Here is a 12825-nt window from a genome sequence, read left to right on the forward strand (position 1 = left end):
AGTTTATTGTAATTAGCTAATTTTCTCCTTAGAAGGTAGAAATCAATCAAACAAGTTTTCAATGAATTTCTGCCACAGTCTCAGTGGTATGGAGGGCACTGGGGGGGGGGGCACAAAACCCTCTAAAGGGCTTGCAGTCCAGTTAAGGATGTGATGATGGTTACAGGTACCTTCAGTGGATAACATTGAACCATAGTAAGCACTGGGGTGTGCAATAGAAGCCATAAAAACGGTGGCATTAAAGACACATGGATCAAAGAGGGTTTCCCAGTATCTTAGAAGGTATCATGGAAATGTTTCCAAGATGAAGAGGGAAAGTGGCCACTAAAGTGTCACATCCTCCACTAGACTAGAGGGAAGGGACCAAGATGACAGTGGAGAGTTCATTGGGAGAAGCTGGAATATTATAAATTTGACTACAACACTATTTTGTCCAGAATCAATCTTGCCTACCTCCATTGCCATTGGAATGTGCTAGTCAGGACAAATTTGCCAAAGTGAAGCCTGAACTTTTTGCCCCCCTCCCCCCACACACACAACTTGAAACTCCCTTTGGTGATCCATTGATGGTGACCTTTTCCAGTGTCTGAAAAAGGCACAGGTGTGTTTGCTTGTCTGTTTTGCATGAAATCACTGTGCCTGAGCCATGGGCCTGTTGGTAAATGTGAGACAAAGGCAAAGGGCTAAAGCTCCAGGCAGGGTTTCCCCATCTTGGCAATGACATTTGGGGCCAGATAATTCTTTGCTGTGGGAGGCTGTCCTGTGCATTGTAGGATGTTCAGTGGTATCCCTGCTTTTTGCCCACTGTGTACTAGTAGCACCCCTCTCCCCGCATCCCCCCATCAGAACAAACTAAGTGTCTCTAGCATTGCCAAATATCTACCACTGTTCTAGAGAACGGGATACCACATGAGAGTGCCACAATAGGGTGTCCACAGCACATGTATCTCTCCACTTCTCATAGTTCATCACTTTTTATACCTGGGCAAAGCCACTTTGCTCTAACTGGTGGCATTTCTTGAAATCTAAAGGAAATTTAGAGTTGATAAAAGTCAAGGGTCTCCTTTAGAGGTTAAGGCCCAGAAGGGAGCTCAATCTGTAGAACTAGTAAACCATGATTATAACCTCATTTCTTGAGTTCTTCAAGACCTTCATTGCACTGTCATCCAGATCTTTGGCCTATAGCATCAGCCTTCCAGCCCTCCCAAGCCTATTGTTTACCATGCTTCAAGTAGTAGAACTTTGAGCTCACCTTCCCTCCAGGGATGCCCAACAGGCCCCTTTTGGAGATATGTGTATCATATTGTGCATATTTGTTTTGGAAGTAGTTCCTGGAGGACCAGCAAAGTAGACTTAGATCAGTGATGGCGAGGCTTTTGATCTCGGCATGCCAGCATTTTGAAAAACCCTAACTTAACTCTGGTGCTGTGTCACAGATAGAAATTTTTTTATATTTGCAACCATAGTTAAACAAAGATTTATATTTCTGATATTTATTTTACATATTTAAATGCCATTTAACAAAGAAAAATCGACCAAAAAAATGAGTTCGTGTGTCACCTCTGACACACGTGTCATAGGTTCGCCATCACTGACTTAGATCATTTATTCATTTATCCAGCAAATGTTTTTGAAATGCTTTTGTTGAATTCTGAAGATACAGAGTCCCTGCTCATTATGGAGCTCACAGATGAGTGTGTAAGTGAGACCAGGAGATCATTATAATACACGAAATGACAAAGGTATATTGTGGATACTAAGTTTTGTGGAGGTGCCACACCCAACCCCATAATGGAAGGCAAGGACCGCTTTCAGGAAGAGCAGACCCCTGAACTACATCTGAGAGGATGAGTTGGAAATTAGCCAGACGAAAGTAAGCAAGTGAGGCTGGACAAAAACATTTCAAGTACAAGGAGAAGCATGAAAGAGGCATGTGGCTTTGATGTATGTAGAATGTCAAGATTCTGGCATAGGTGGAATGTCAGAGTTGAACTGAGGAAAGGAAGAAATCAGACTGAAAGGCCTATACTGCTGTCCTGAGGAACTTGAATGTATTCCTGTGAGCAATGAGGAACCACTGAAGGATTGAGTCAATGAGAATAAATTCAAGATAGGAACACCAAGCAGTGTGGGAAGAGGGGATGAAACAACTAGTCATGGACAGGGGAGAAAGCCAACAAATATTTATGAGAATGTCAGGCAGGGTCACGAACGACCCTCAGGTGCCTGTCAATGCCTTCCAAGGAGACAGCAAACACAGAAGGAGGAAAAGGCATGAGGCTGGAAACATAAGCCTGAGTTGCCTGCAGGACTCCAAGTGGAGCTATGCAACATGTGTGTGTATAAGACCGATCTGAGTTGGAGATCCAGGTTAGAAAAGGTGCATTAGGAGCAGATGGACAGTGGATGCACCCACAGAGTTGGGTGACATACTCAATGGTAGTATGGGTATAAGGAATGAGTACAGTGAGGCAACACTTTTGGGGAATAGCAAATATCTAAGCCCCTCTCTCCAGAAACCACCTTCTTGGCCAGTCCAGCCATTCCACGGAGTCATTCCAAGACTTTCAGCCCCTGGCTGCATCTGCCCAGGCTGGTTTCTGCTATGCTCCAAAGGGAGGTGAAATGAGAACAAATGGAATTGCCCAGACAGCTTATAAACTTTTGTTTCCCAACTGCCCAGTTCACAGACTTGCATTTCCCACCACCAGACTCTCCCAAAGGCACCACACTGCTAGCTGGCACCCTGGCCCAAGATCCAGGATCCTTCTAATGGACTGTGAACCTAACATTTGTGGAAAACATTGCGCAACTTCTAAGACTGTGGTCAAAAGGATCCATCCACAACTTAATCGTAAATGTAGACTCTTAAGAACTAAATTATAGTGTACAGAAGTTGTTGACTGTTTATTGAAAACCAAAAGATGGTTGAGTTGGGCCATATATTTGCAGTTCTGTATATTTGCAGTAGGGGGAATAAGGTTTCCTTTGGATAGCTCTCTCTGCATGTAATTTCCTCTGATGAATACCTATAGTGTCTGTATTTCACATTAAAAAGGATATGACTTTTCCCCCTGGCTTTTCCCCAGGAACTTGATCCTCTCAGTATGCTAGAGACAATACTACTTGCTCAAACATTTTACAAATTCTTCTTAACTCCTTAGACATTTTAGTCCTTTTGTCAATAATTACATTGTTTAGTCATTCCGCTATTTAACCCTGGAATCAGATTCCTGTCCTTTGGAAGAAAATGATAGTTTAACTGATGAGCAGTTCCTAAAACATTTTGTATTTTATTTCATTCTCCTATTTTCAAGGTGCTATTGTGTATTAATTTTGCTTCTTTCCCTAAGCTTTATATTATCTTTTTTCCCCACTGATGAAAAATTAAAGGACAGGGCTAGAGGCAGGACTCAGTGACTAGAAGGTGCCTTCAGGTGGATCCAGGCATGGGCAAGGCCCCGGTCATGTCCCCTGGTCCTGCCCTGCGTCAGGTGTTATTGACTGGAGGATTTAATGGTTACTGGAGTAAAACAACAAATACATATATTTTTTTGGTTTAAATGAAGTCTTGGCTCATTCTCCATGTAGGTTGGTCTCTTTATTATGCCTCTGATGTATTTGGGATATTCAAGCTGGTATCTTCTCAAAGCTTGGCTTAGTAATGCTCTCGAAACACAGGTTGTAAAATTCTCACTGATTTCTTTTTTTTTTTTTCTGAACACCAATATGCCACTTTATTGTTTGGATTTTCTCCCACTTGTCACAGACCTGTCCATGTTCACACGATGAGGAAAATCAACCCGCAGTGGACGCAAATGACCAATCAGTTGATCATTCTGTATGCGCTTCACACACATCAGCGCTTACGTGGTAGAAATACCTTTAATTTGAGTCAGTCTCACGGCTATTCTTAAAGTCAGTGTCAAGATTGTCACATCTTTAAAAGGAAAATTAACTGAAAAAGATTTTCAAATGTGCCATATATATTCAAATGTGCCATTCCAAGGCTATACATAATCACAGGAAAAGGTATTTACATTGCTTGGAAAACAGCTGCAACAAAGAGTTTATTGCCAATGCCCTTTATAAACTTCTCTCCTATGTTTAATACAGATGTTACGCTCACTGTCTATGTGAACCACACATCTTATTTCTGGCCCTTTATAAGATCCCTGCTCAAGAATTTCAAGCAAATGTGTTCTATGGCTTCACCCACACACCTATTCTCATAGCTTTCAATTATAAATATCACACTGAACTAGAGCTATAGCTTAAAACACATCTGGCCTAGGTCTAGAAAGTAAAAGAAGTATTTGAAGTATCATCTTTACTTAGTCTAGTAAGTATACAGTGAAATTCAGAGTTCTGAGTAAAATTGATGGATACTAACGTACCAAGGTCAGTGTATACTTAGAGGCATTGCCCAATGGAATGCCGTCCCCTGGAGCTCTGCCACTGTGTGGACCAGACACCTCACTGGAGGCTGATGAGCGTGGGAAGGCCCGGGCCCAGCCGCATCCTATCACCAATGCGGCTAAGCATCTAAGACCCCTCGGGGCACAGCATAGAAAAGTAGCATCTGGCCCCTTCCGCAATCAGCAATGTGCAATACACTGTGCCTACAGATAAAATCTGTCTCGAAAGATGATTATCTGGTCAAAAGGAGTCTCTGTACAAGAATAGTTTAAAGCAAGAGTTCTTGATTATTGTTTTGGCAGGAAGGCAAAGTGACAAATATTTTCAGCAAAAAACCAAAACTGAAGCAGGTTTTGTTTGTTGATTGTGTGGATTCTACCCTTTTATGTATATTTTTTGATTAGCCAATTGTCATAGCTAATTGAGCTAAAAGATATAACATGGAAATAGCAAGAGACAACCTAATTACCAAACTCATAAAAATCAATCCATATATGTGTGTGTGTGTGTGTGTGTGTGTGTGTTTATATATGTTTTTTTCATTGACTGGGTTTTGACTTTGCCCGCCTCTGAGTGCACTTTGCCTCCACGTTAGGCCCTACAGTTTCTTCTATCTACATGGTTCTGAAGGAAACCCTGGGCTGTGCCCTGCGGGAAGGAGTTACAGGAGCATCATTTTGTTCTGTGACACAGACACACTCTATAAGTAGAGTTAAGACATCAGTTCACACATTACAAAATAAGATTGTCTGCTTGTCATTTACCACTACAGGGGAAGCTGCCTTATAAATCTAAGTACTTTATCTCACCTATTACAAAACAAGAAAATCTTTTTCAGTTAATTTTTAAGAGCCCAAACTTTTTTCACACTATAGCTTAAGACAAACAGGTGTGGGTCTGTTGAAATCTCGGTTGAAGGTTCTAGTGCAGACGTTGGCTGTACTCTGTCCCGCGCAGCCTCGGAAAGCTGGCGGGCACGTCCGCGGGCTCCAGGCCTGTGGGCATCTCACCGTTATTGCTTTGGTTCTGTATCCGACACCAGAGTGTGCCCCAGAGCACGGAGTCTCCGTGTAACAGAAGGTCAGGACAGGAATTTAGATTTTTCAACAAGGAAATACAAGCATGTTTTCTCTGTCTAGGTTAAGTGCGGAACATCAAATTTCTAAGTGCTCCATTTATATTAGGTTCCAAATATACATTTTAATTTAATCCTGATCATCCACACTAAAATTCTGTGTGTAAAAGTGACACACGAGATTGACTCTTCGGCTGGAACAGAAAAGCAGTGTCTAGCAGCAGCATGCACAAGGACCAGGCATTGTCCCAGCACCAGGCGAACGAAGGGAAGCGTAATAAATAACTGCCCGGTAAGAGGGTAAAACTGAGAGCAAACAGTGAAGGGAGCCGGTCTTCACTGCTCTGAGCAGGAAGCGTGCGAGTGGCCAGGCGGCCACTGTCAGATGACGCGGCAGCAGGTGGCCTGGCCGGAGGCGCACAGCAGCCCCTCCTTGGGGTTCCGCTGGATGTTCACAGAGATGGTCTTTTCGCACAGAGGTAGCTGGAGCACGTTGTTTTTCAGGTTCCTGCTCTGTATCCGTTCTAGCTCAGTGGTGCTGTCCGCCACGTGGTCGGAGAGGAACTTGAGGCTGCCCGCCACGGGGGCCTGGCCCAGGTTCCCCACGGAGCTGATGCACCTCTTCCACGTGGACTTCTCCTGGACCTTGACCCTGGAGAAGGACAGGCCCTGCTGCGGGGCACGAAAGTACTTGATGCCCCGCGGAGCTGAGAGCCCAGGCAGAGGCCCATGAGTTTGAGGCTCTGCACCAGCTCCCCGGCGCTACGGGAGGCCAGCTGCGTGGAGTTGGCGGGGCCGGCGCAGCAATGGGTGCTGCCCGAGGTGCCCCCCGGGGTGCCCCCTGAGCCGCCCGAGGGGCTGCCCCCACCCTCGCTGTTCTCACTGGGGCTAGCCTTGTCCGCCCGCCGCTGCTGTTGCTGGGCTTGCTCTGGCCCCCGCCGTCGCCCTCGCTGCCCTGCCCGGCGGTGCCAGGAGTAGGTGAAGCCTCTGTCTTTTTTTTTTTTTTTAATATATTTTATTGATTTTTTTACAGAGAGGAAGGGGGAGAGATAGAGAGTTAGAAACATCGATGAGAGAGAAACATCGATCAGCTGCCTCCTGCACACCCCCTACTGGGGATGTGCCCGCAACCAAGGTACATGCCTTTGACCGGAATCGAACCTGGGACCCTTCAGTCCACAGGCCGACGCTCTATCCACTGAGCCAAACCGGTTTGGGCGAAGCCGCTGTCTTTATCGAGCTGCCGGAGGCTCTCTGAGTCGTCGTCGCTGGTCTCCGAGCTGCTGCAGCTGGAGCCGCGGCCCTGGCTTTTCCTCTTGTGGTAGTGTTTGTGCACCGTCCCCGGGGAGTTGATGTTCATTGTTAACCTGCTCAGCTTGAGCAGAGGTTCTCATCCAGGTCGAACTCGTTGTCCTCGAAGATCTGGTTCAGCACCGGGGCGCTCTCCCTCGAGGTCAGCCGGTTGGTCACCGAGGGCTTCCGGCGCAGGACCACTTGGGTGGAGAGGGACATGAGTTTCTTGTCCTCCTCATCCTCCTCTTCATCTTCCTCCACCCGGAACAGACACTTCCGCCCACTGGCCGCGGGCTTCAAGCTCACCGGAGGCACCGTGGGCCCAGCCAACTCGGGGAGGTGGTCTTTCTTGGCCGTGTCACACCGGCCTTGGCTCCGGTGGCCATTGAGGACAGTGTCGGCAGCCCGCGCAGGAGCCGGAGGGATGGTCGCGTGGGACAGGGGAGTGGTGGTGAGGTCATCCTCCAGGTCCTGGGGCACGTCGATTTTGGTGGGCCACGACTGCCTAAACTGGGCCTTGATATTGCTGGGGCTGGCGGACCTGGTTTGGATTTCTTTCTCTTGCTTCTCCCTCAGGATCCGTTCGGCGAGCAAGAGGTACGTGGCCATGATGTGGTTGTACCTGCTGGTTTCCAGGGCTTGACAATGGCATCTCGATCCGCTATGCCCCTGAGCGCCATGCGCTGAATGATGCTGTTGCGCTCCTCCTCTGAGAGGTTCTTGTAGGACACCAGGGGGATGTTATACTTGGTGGCTGGCGAAGGGTCCACACCCTGAAGCCAAGAATGGTTTTCAACCTCTTCTAAAGAGGCCCTTCTCTCGGGATCTGTCTGTAGCATCCGGGTGATCAGGTCTTTACGCTCTTTAGACACATGGGATGGGACTGTGTATTTACAATCTATGATCATTGTCAATGTTTCACTGACATTGGCCTCTTGAGAGGGTGGCTGCCTGCATACCAACATGAAAAGGATCACTCCAGACTCCATATATCTACTGCAGGTGCATCATACTCATCCCCAAGCAGGATTTCTGGAGCAGAATATGCGAGAGTCCCACAGCTGGTAGTGAGCTTCTTTCCTGGCTGAAATTTGTTGCTGAAACCAAAGTCTGTCAGTTTCACAAGGCCTTGTTTTTCAAAGAAGACCACATTCTCAGGTTTCAAGTCCCTGTGAACTACCTGGAGTTTATGGCAATAAGATACAGCATGAACTATCTGAGCAAAGTACTTCTTGGCCAAGTCTTCATTAAGTCCCTCCTCGTGTTTCATTATGCAATCAAACATATCTCCTCCATCCCCAAGTTCCAGAATGAGATACAGTTTGGTCTGGGTGTCAATCACTTCATAGAGACGCACAATGTTGGGATACTGCACCAGTTTCATGCACCTCACTTCTTGGAAAAGGTGACCAGTGGCTAGTGTGCCCAACTTTGTCTTGTCAATAACTTTTACTGCCACCTTTTCACCTGTAAAGACATGCCTGGCCAGCTTAACAACTACAAAGTGACCCTGGCCCAAGGTTTATCCAAATCACACAATTCAACAATCTTCCCATCATATCCTCGCTTGAGTCCTGCCATGCTGGTCCAACAGAAGAAAAACTATTCAAACTGTTTGAAACGTGTCTTCTCATATATCTGGTGAAAATAAGGAATTCATTTTCAATGTTGCCATGGGCATCCTGCAAACTGCATATTGAATAATCCTTCTTATTTCTGTGTTTTGTTAGTTGCTTTTTTCTCCTAGATAAATTGTACAGTGTTGGGGTCCAACTCCAGCAGGTCCAGGGGTTCCCGAAGGTGTGGACGGAGTCGGCAAAGAAGGAAGGACACGGAGGCAGTGTTTAGATGATCAGCAAAGCCAGGTTCTCTTTAGCCAGGTTCTCCAGCCAGGTTCTGTCTATTCTCCTGCTACATCTGTATTTATACCAGTTGATTTTAATCCTATCCATTCTATTCCAACGGTTAGGGCCTTTGTTATTTCCATTCCAAGGTCACTACTCTATTTTTCTGCTAAGCGACAAGGAAGTAACTGAAGGAGATTATCCTAAGTAAAGATTATGTAGCTTAAGCCTGATTGTTGTAGTTAAAGTGATTAACTACCCGCCTGGCACTTAGTTAAGGGGTTTTACTGATTCCCTTCCTTCGTCCTGTTAATCCCTAACTCCAGGGAAAAATCCTCATCTGGGGAAACAACCTTTCTCGGGGAGGTGGTCCTGTTTAAAACACATAGCGCTAAGAGGGTGAGCAAACATATTCCATATACGCCAGGTCCCTTGAAACATAAGCTGTGCAGATGTTTCTTGCCTACAGCGACTGTGTCAAGCAGCAAGGGTGGACCGGCTTCCGGCAAATTCCCTCCTTTTTTATTTTTTAAGTGAGAGCACCTGTAAATCAGTGGCCACCTCTCGGATTGGGTTGTTTAAGACTCAGAAGACCTGTTTGTGACTTTGCCAACAGGTCAGTTTCCAAGGCTTAACCCAAAATAAAAAAGGAGGAATTTGCCAAAACTGACAACACCTCAAGGAGTCACCAAGTTCTCTTGCATCCTTTCACTTGGATCTCTCACTCACTCTAGTCTTTTTGTGGAGGGAGGGGTAAGAAAGAACCTTTTCTTGAAGATGCTAAACAGTGGCATCAAATGGACAAAATGTTTATCAAGGGGCTTTAAAAATCTAGGACCCCAGGGAATCTAGGACACATACGGGTAATTCAGAGGTATACCTCTGATCTGGGGCAAATTCTAGACTAAAGAAATGATCATCTTGGGTAAATGTTACAATAGGTGAAACTAAGTACAGAGTCTGTTTCCTTACCTGTTAAATGGAGGTAAAAATACTACTCATCTTGCAGAGTTATTGGAAAGATTAAGTGAGTTAATAAAGGTAAAGCGTTTTCAACAACAACAACAACAAAAAAGAAACTAAGTGCAGTTTTTTGGTGAGTTTTTAAAAAATATATATTTTATTGATTTTTTTACAGAGAGGAAGGGAGAGAGATAGAGAGCTAGAAACATCTATGTGAGAGAAACATCAATCAGCCGCCTCCTGCACATCCCCCAGCGGGGATGTGCCCGCAACCCAGGCACATGCCCCTGACCCGAATCAAACCCGGGACCCCTCAGTCCGCAGGCCGACGCTCTATCCACCGAGCCAAACCGGCTTCGGCTTTGGTGAGGTTTTTTTGTTTCTGTTTGTTTGAAATGTCCTACTATCACCTTCAGCTATCAATCATTTCTGATAGCTCAAGCAGAAGGTCATCTTCATCTTTCCCAGGATCCAGGTCGATCTCGGCTTCTAATTGGCCTCCTGAAATCTCCCATATCAGTTCCTCAAAACCATCCTCCACAGAGAGCAGCTGTGATGAGTCGGCGAGTTTTCGTGGCCATTCGGGAGGAGGAAGGGCCCGATACTTCAGGCGGAGAGGGATCTGACGAGGATTGGGCTGGAGGCAGCACAAGACTGTCTCTGGGTCTGTCTGTCTCAGGCACAGTGACCGCTTTGTCCTCAGAGATGAGTGGGACCACAGCCGTGGCTGCTGTTTGGGCCGGGCTTTCCTGCAGGTCCCCGCTGGCGCGGAGCCGCTTCACCGCTGCCATGACAGCAGGGTGGGTGTCCGCTGCCTTGCGCTTGGGGGCCAGTCTGGGGGAAGAGGCCACTTGAGCCACCAATGGCTTCACACTCACTTTGGGTTTCGCTTTGACCCTTTCCTCCAAGGTCCGTGCCGCACACTTCACATTCAGTGTTGAGTCGCCAGTCCCTGGGGTTTCCACCTCTGCCTTCTGGGGTGACTCGGTGGGAAGCCGCTTTGCCAGGCTCCGTGTGACGCTGGGCGCAGGAGCGAGCACTGGCGGGTCTGCTGGCTGGGCATGACCAGCGTCTCCCTCTCCCCAGGGGGATGGCAGGACAGATGGTTCCTTCTGTGAGGTTCCCCTCTCCGGCTGTTTCTGGATGTGCTGTTCTCGCATCGTCTCACATCTCTTGACGGGCATGTTCATGCCCCCTCCTGTTGTCTCATTTGAAGCCTCTTTAGCCTCTATTCCGGCAACACTGCTCTGACATGCGACTTCACTTTCTTCTTGAAGTTTCTTCTCTTCTTTTATACCTGCCTTTTCGGTGATTGGGAAAAGCCGCCTCGCCCCCGGGGTGGCCTCGGGCTGAGGCTGGGAGCTGGGGCTGCTCTTGGAGCCCTGCTGCACCCTCCGGGCCTTCTCCCGTTTAATTTCCTCCAGCGTTTTGACATGCACCTCCTGCATAGACTGTGTTCTCCCTGCAGGCTCCTCTGAGTGGCCTTTGTTGGCCACCGTTGGTGGCAAAAGCCATGTTTTCTTAGTGTCACTGTCCGTCTTTAACTTGCCGCAGGTGACATCCTTTCTGCTTTTCTGTCTCTCTGCTTCCTGCGGCCGGTGTTTCTTTTCAGCCAGGACCTCAGAGAAGGTTTTGATTCGAAAGGTGGAAGAGCTTCTTGCTCCTGAAGTAGGACCATCAGCTTTTGAAGGGCCTTCTGCCTTGAGTTTAGTTTGCAATTCTCCGCGTTTCTGACTGGCTCTTTCGAGAAGGATTTCTGCTAATGTCTTCACGTGGATCTCGCCCACGTCAGTACCTCTCTCTGCTGCCTCCTTGTTGTTTTGACCAGCTGACACGCCTAATCGCTCCTTTAGAGACTTGGAAACGTGAACTCTCTGTGGTGTTTTGTCAGTTTCTGAAGCACCAACTCTCTTCCCTAGCCTCTGTGCAAGGCTACGCTTAGGTGGAGGATCACTGTCACCACCTTCAGAAAGTTTTCGTTTCCCCCGTCTCTCGGTGAGACTCAGTCTGATCCAGGGTCCTTCTCCTTGTTTGTTGGAGAGAGTTCCTGTGCTCACCGCAGTCCGGACGTTCTCTCTTTCAGGACCTGGGATGGGCTGAGGCTGGAGTAAAAGACTGGAAACTCCTGAAGAACCTTCACCTTGCTTCTGGGACTTTTCCTGCATTTTCTTTGACTTAATTTCCTCAAGAGTTTTTATTCCAAAATTCAAACGTTCACCTTGTTTTAAATCGGCCCCAGGTTTCCGGGCAGAAGCCCCTCGTACTCCATCATGAACTTTGGGAGTTGGTGGCAGGGTTGGTGTTTTGGTTTCATCATCTTCCTCAGAAAACTGATCATCATCCTCTTCATCATCATCATCATCATCATCATCATCATCATCTGCAACATTGATCACAACTGGCGGATGTGTGGGGGTAGGAAAGTTTTCTGAACTTCCTACTTTCATCACACTTGGCAGTTGAGGGGAGGGGTTGGACTGGACAGACAATTTGTTTTGTTGAGCTGTGAGCTGGGACGCCTTCGCTTCCTCCTCTGGTGACTCAGGCACAGTGGGCAACACAGTTTTGCTTGGAGGTAGACAAAGGCCATCCACACAACGTCCTCTCCTGTGATGAAAAGCACAGTTTAGCTTTCGGCATCCCCCTGGTTGATTTTCCCAATAACAAGGAATCTCACTCCGTTTTTTATCAATCTCCATGTGCCGAAACCTGCACACCCGTCGAAAACAGCGTCCTTCTTGCCATAATGTGCAAACAGTTTCATTTCCTAGTGCAGCTTCACAGTGACGGAATGGACAGCTGTCACCTTTGGTACATGTAGAATAGAAAAAAAAATAGCAGTCTTCTCCTTGATGAGGCATGCTGGGTAGATCCTGAGATCAGGAATGGCTTCTTGAAAACAAGCCACGGCTTCCTCAAGGTGAGGACCAGCTTCAAGTCCTCTTGAAATGGATTTAGTCTTCCAAAAGACAACTCAATCACAGAAATCGCCTTTAAAATGTAATGACTAGCTGGTTGCCCTCCACAGGAACATCTGTGTCTTCGCCGAGTTCCAAACTATCACGCACTCAGTACTAGTCAATTTTCCAGGAAATTTTTGGGCAGGCAATATTCCCCAAAATTCAAACCGAGGACGCTATCGCCGGATCCCGCTTGCTGCCACGTCTTTCTTCTTTCTTAGCCGCTGCCCTCCGCCATTGCCGGGGTCCAACCCCAGCAGGTCCAGGGGTT

General features: G+C 47.2%; 2 pseudogenes; both read right to left on the reverse strand.

Annotated features, from left to right (window-relative positions):
- Positions 1–5875: 5875 nt before the first annotated feature.
- On the reverse strand, positions 5876–8525 carry LOC102439444 (annotated as a pseudogene).
- A 1459-nt stretch (positions 8526–9984) lies between these two features.
- On the reverse strand, positions 9985–12463 carry LOC102439777 (annotated as a pseudogene).
- Between the last annotated feature and the right edge of the window lie 362 nt (positions 12464–12825).

Source organism: Myotis lucifugus, unplaced genomic scaffold, assembly GCF_000147115.1.
Source record: "Myotis lucifugus unplaced genomic scaffold, Myoluc2.0 scaffold_194, whole genome shotgun sequence".
Taxonomy (NCBI): domain Eukaryota; kingdom Metazoa; phylum Chordata; class Mammalia; order Chiroptera; family Vespertilionidae; genus Myotis; species Myotis lucifugus.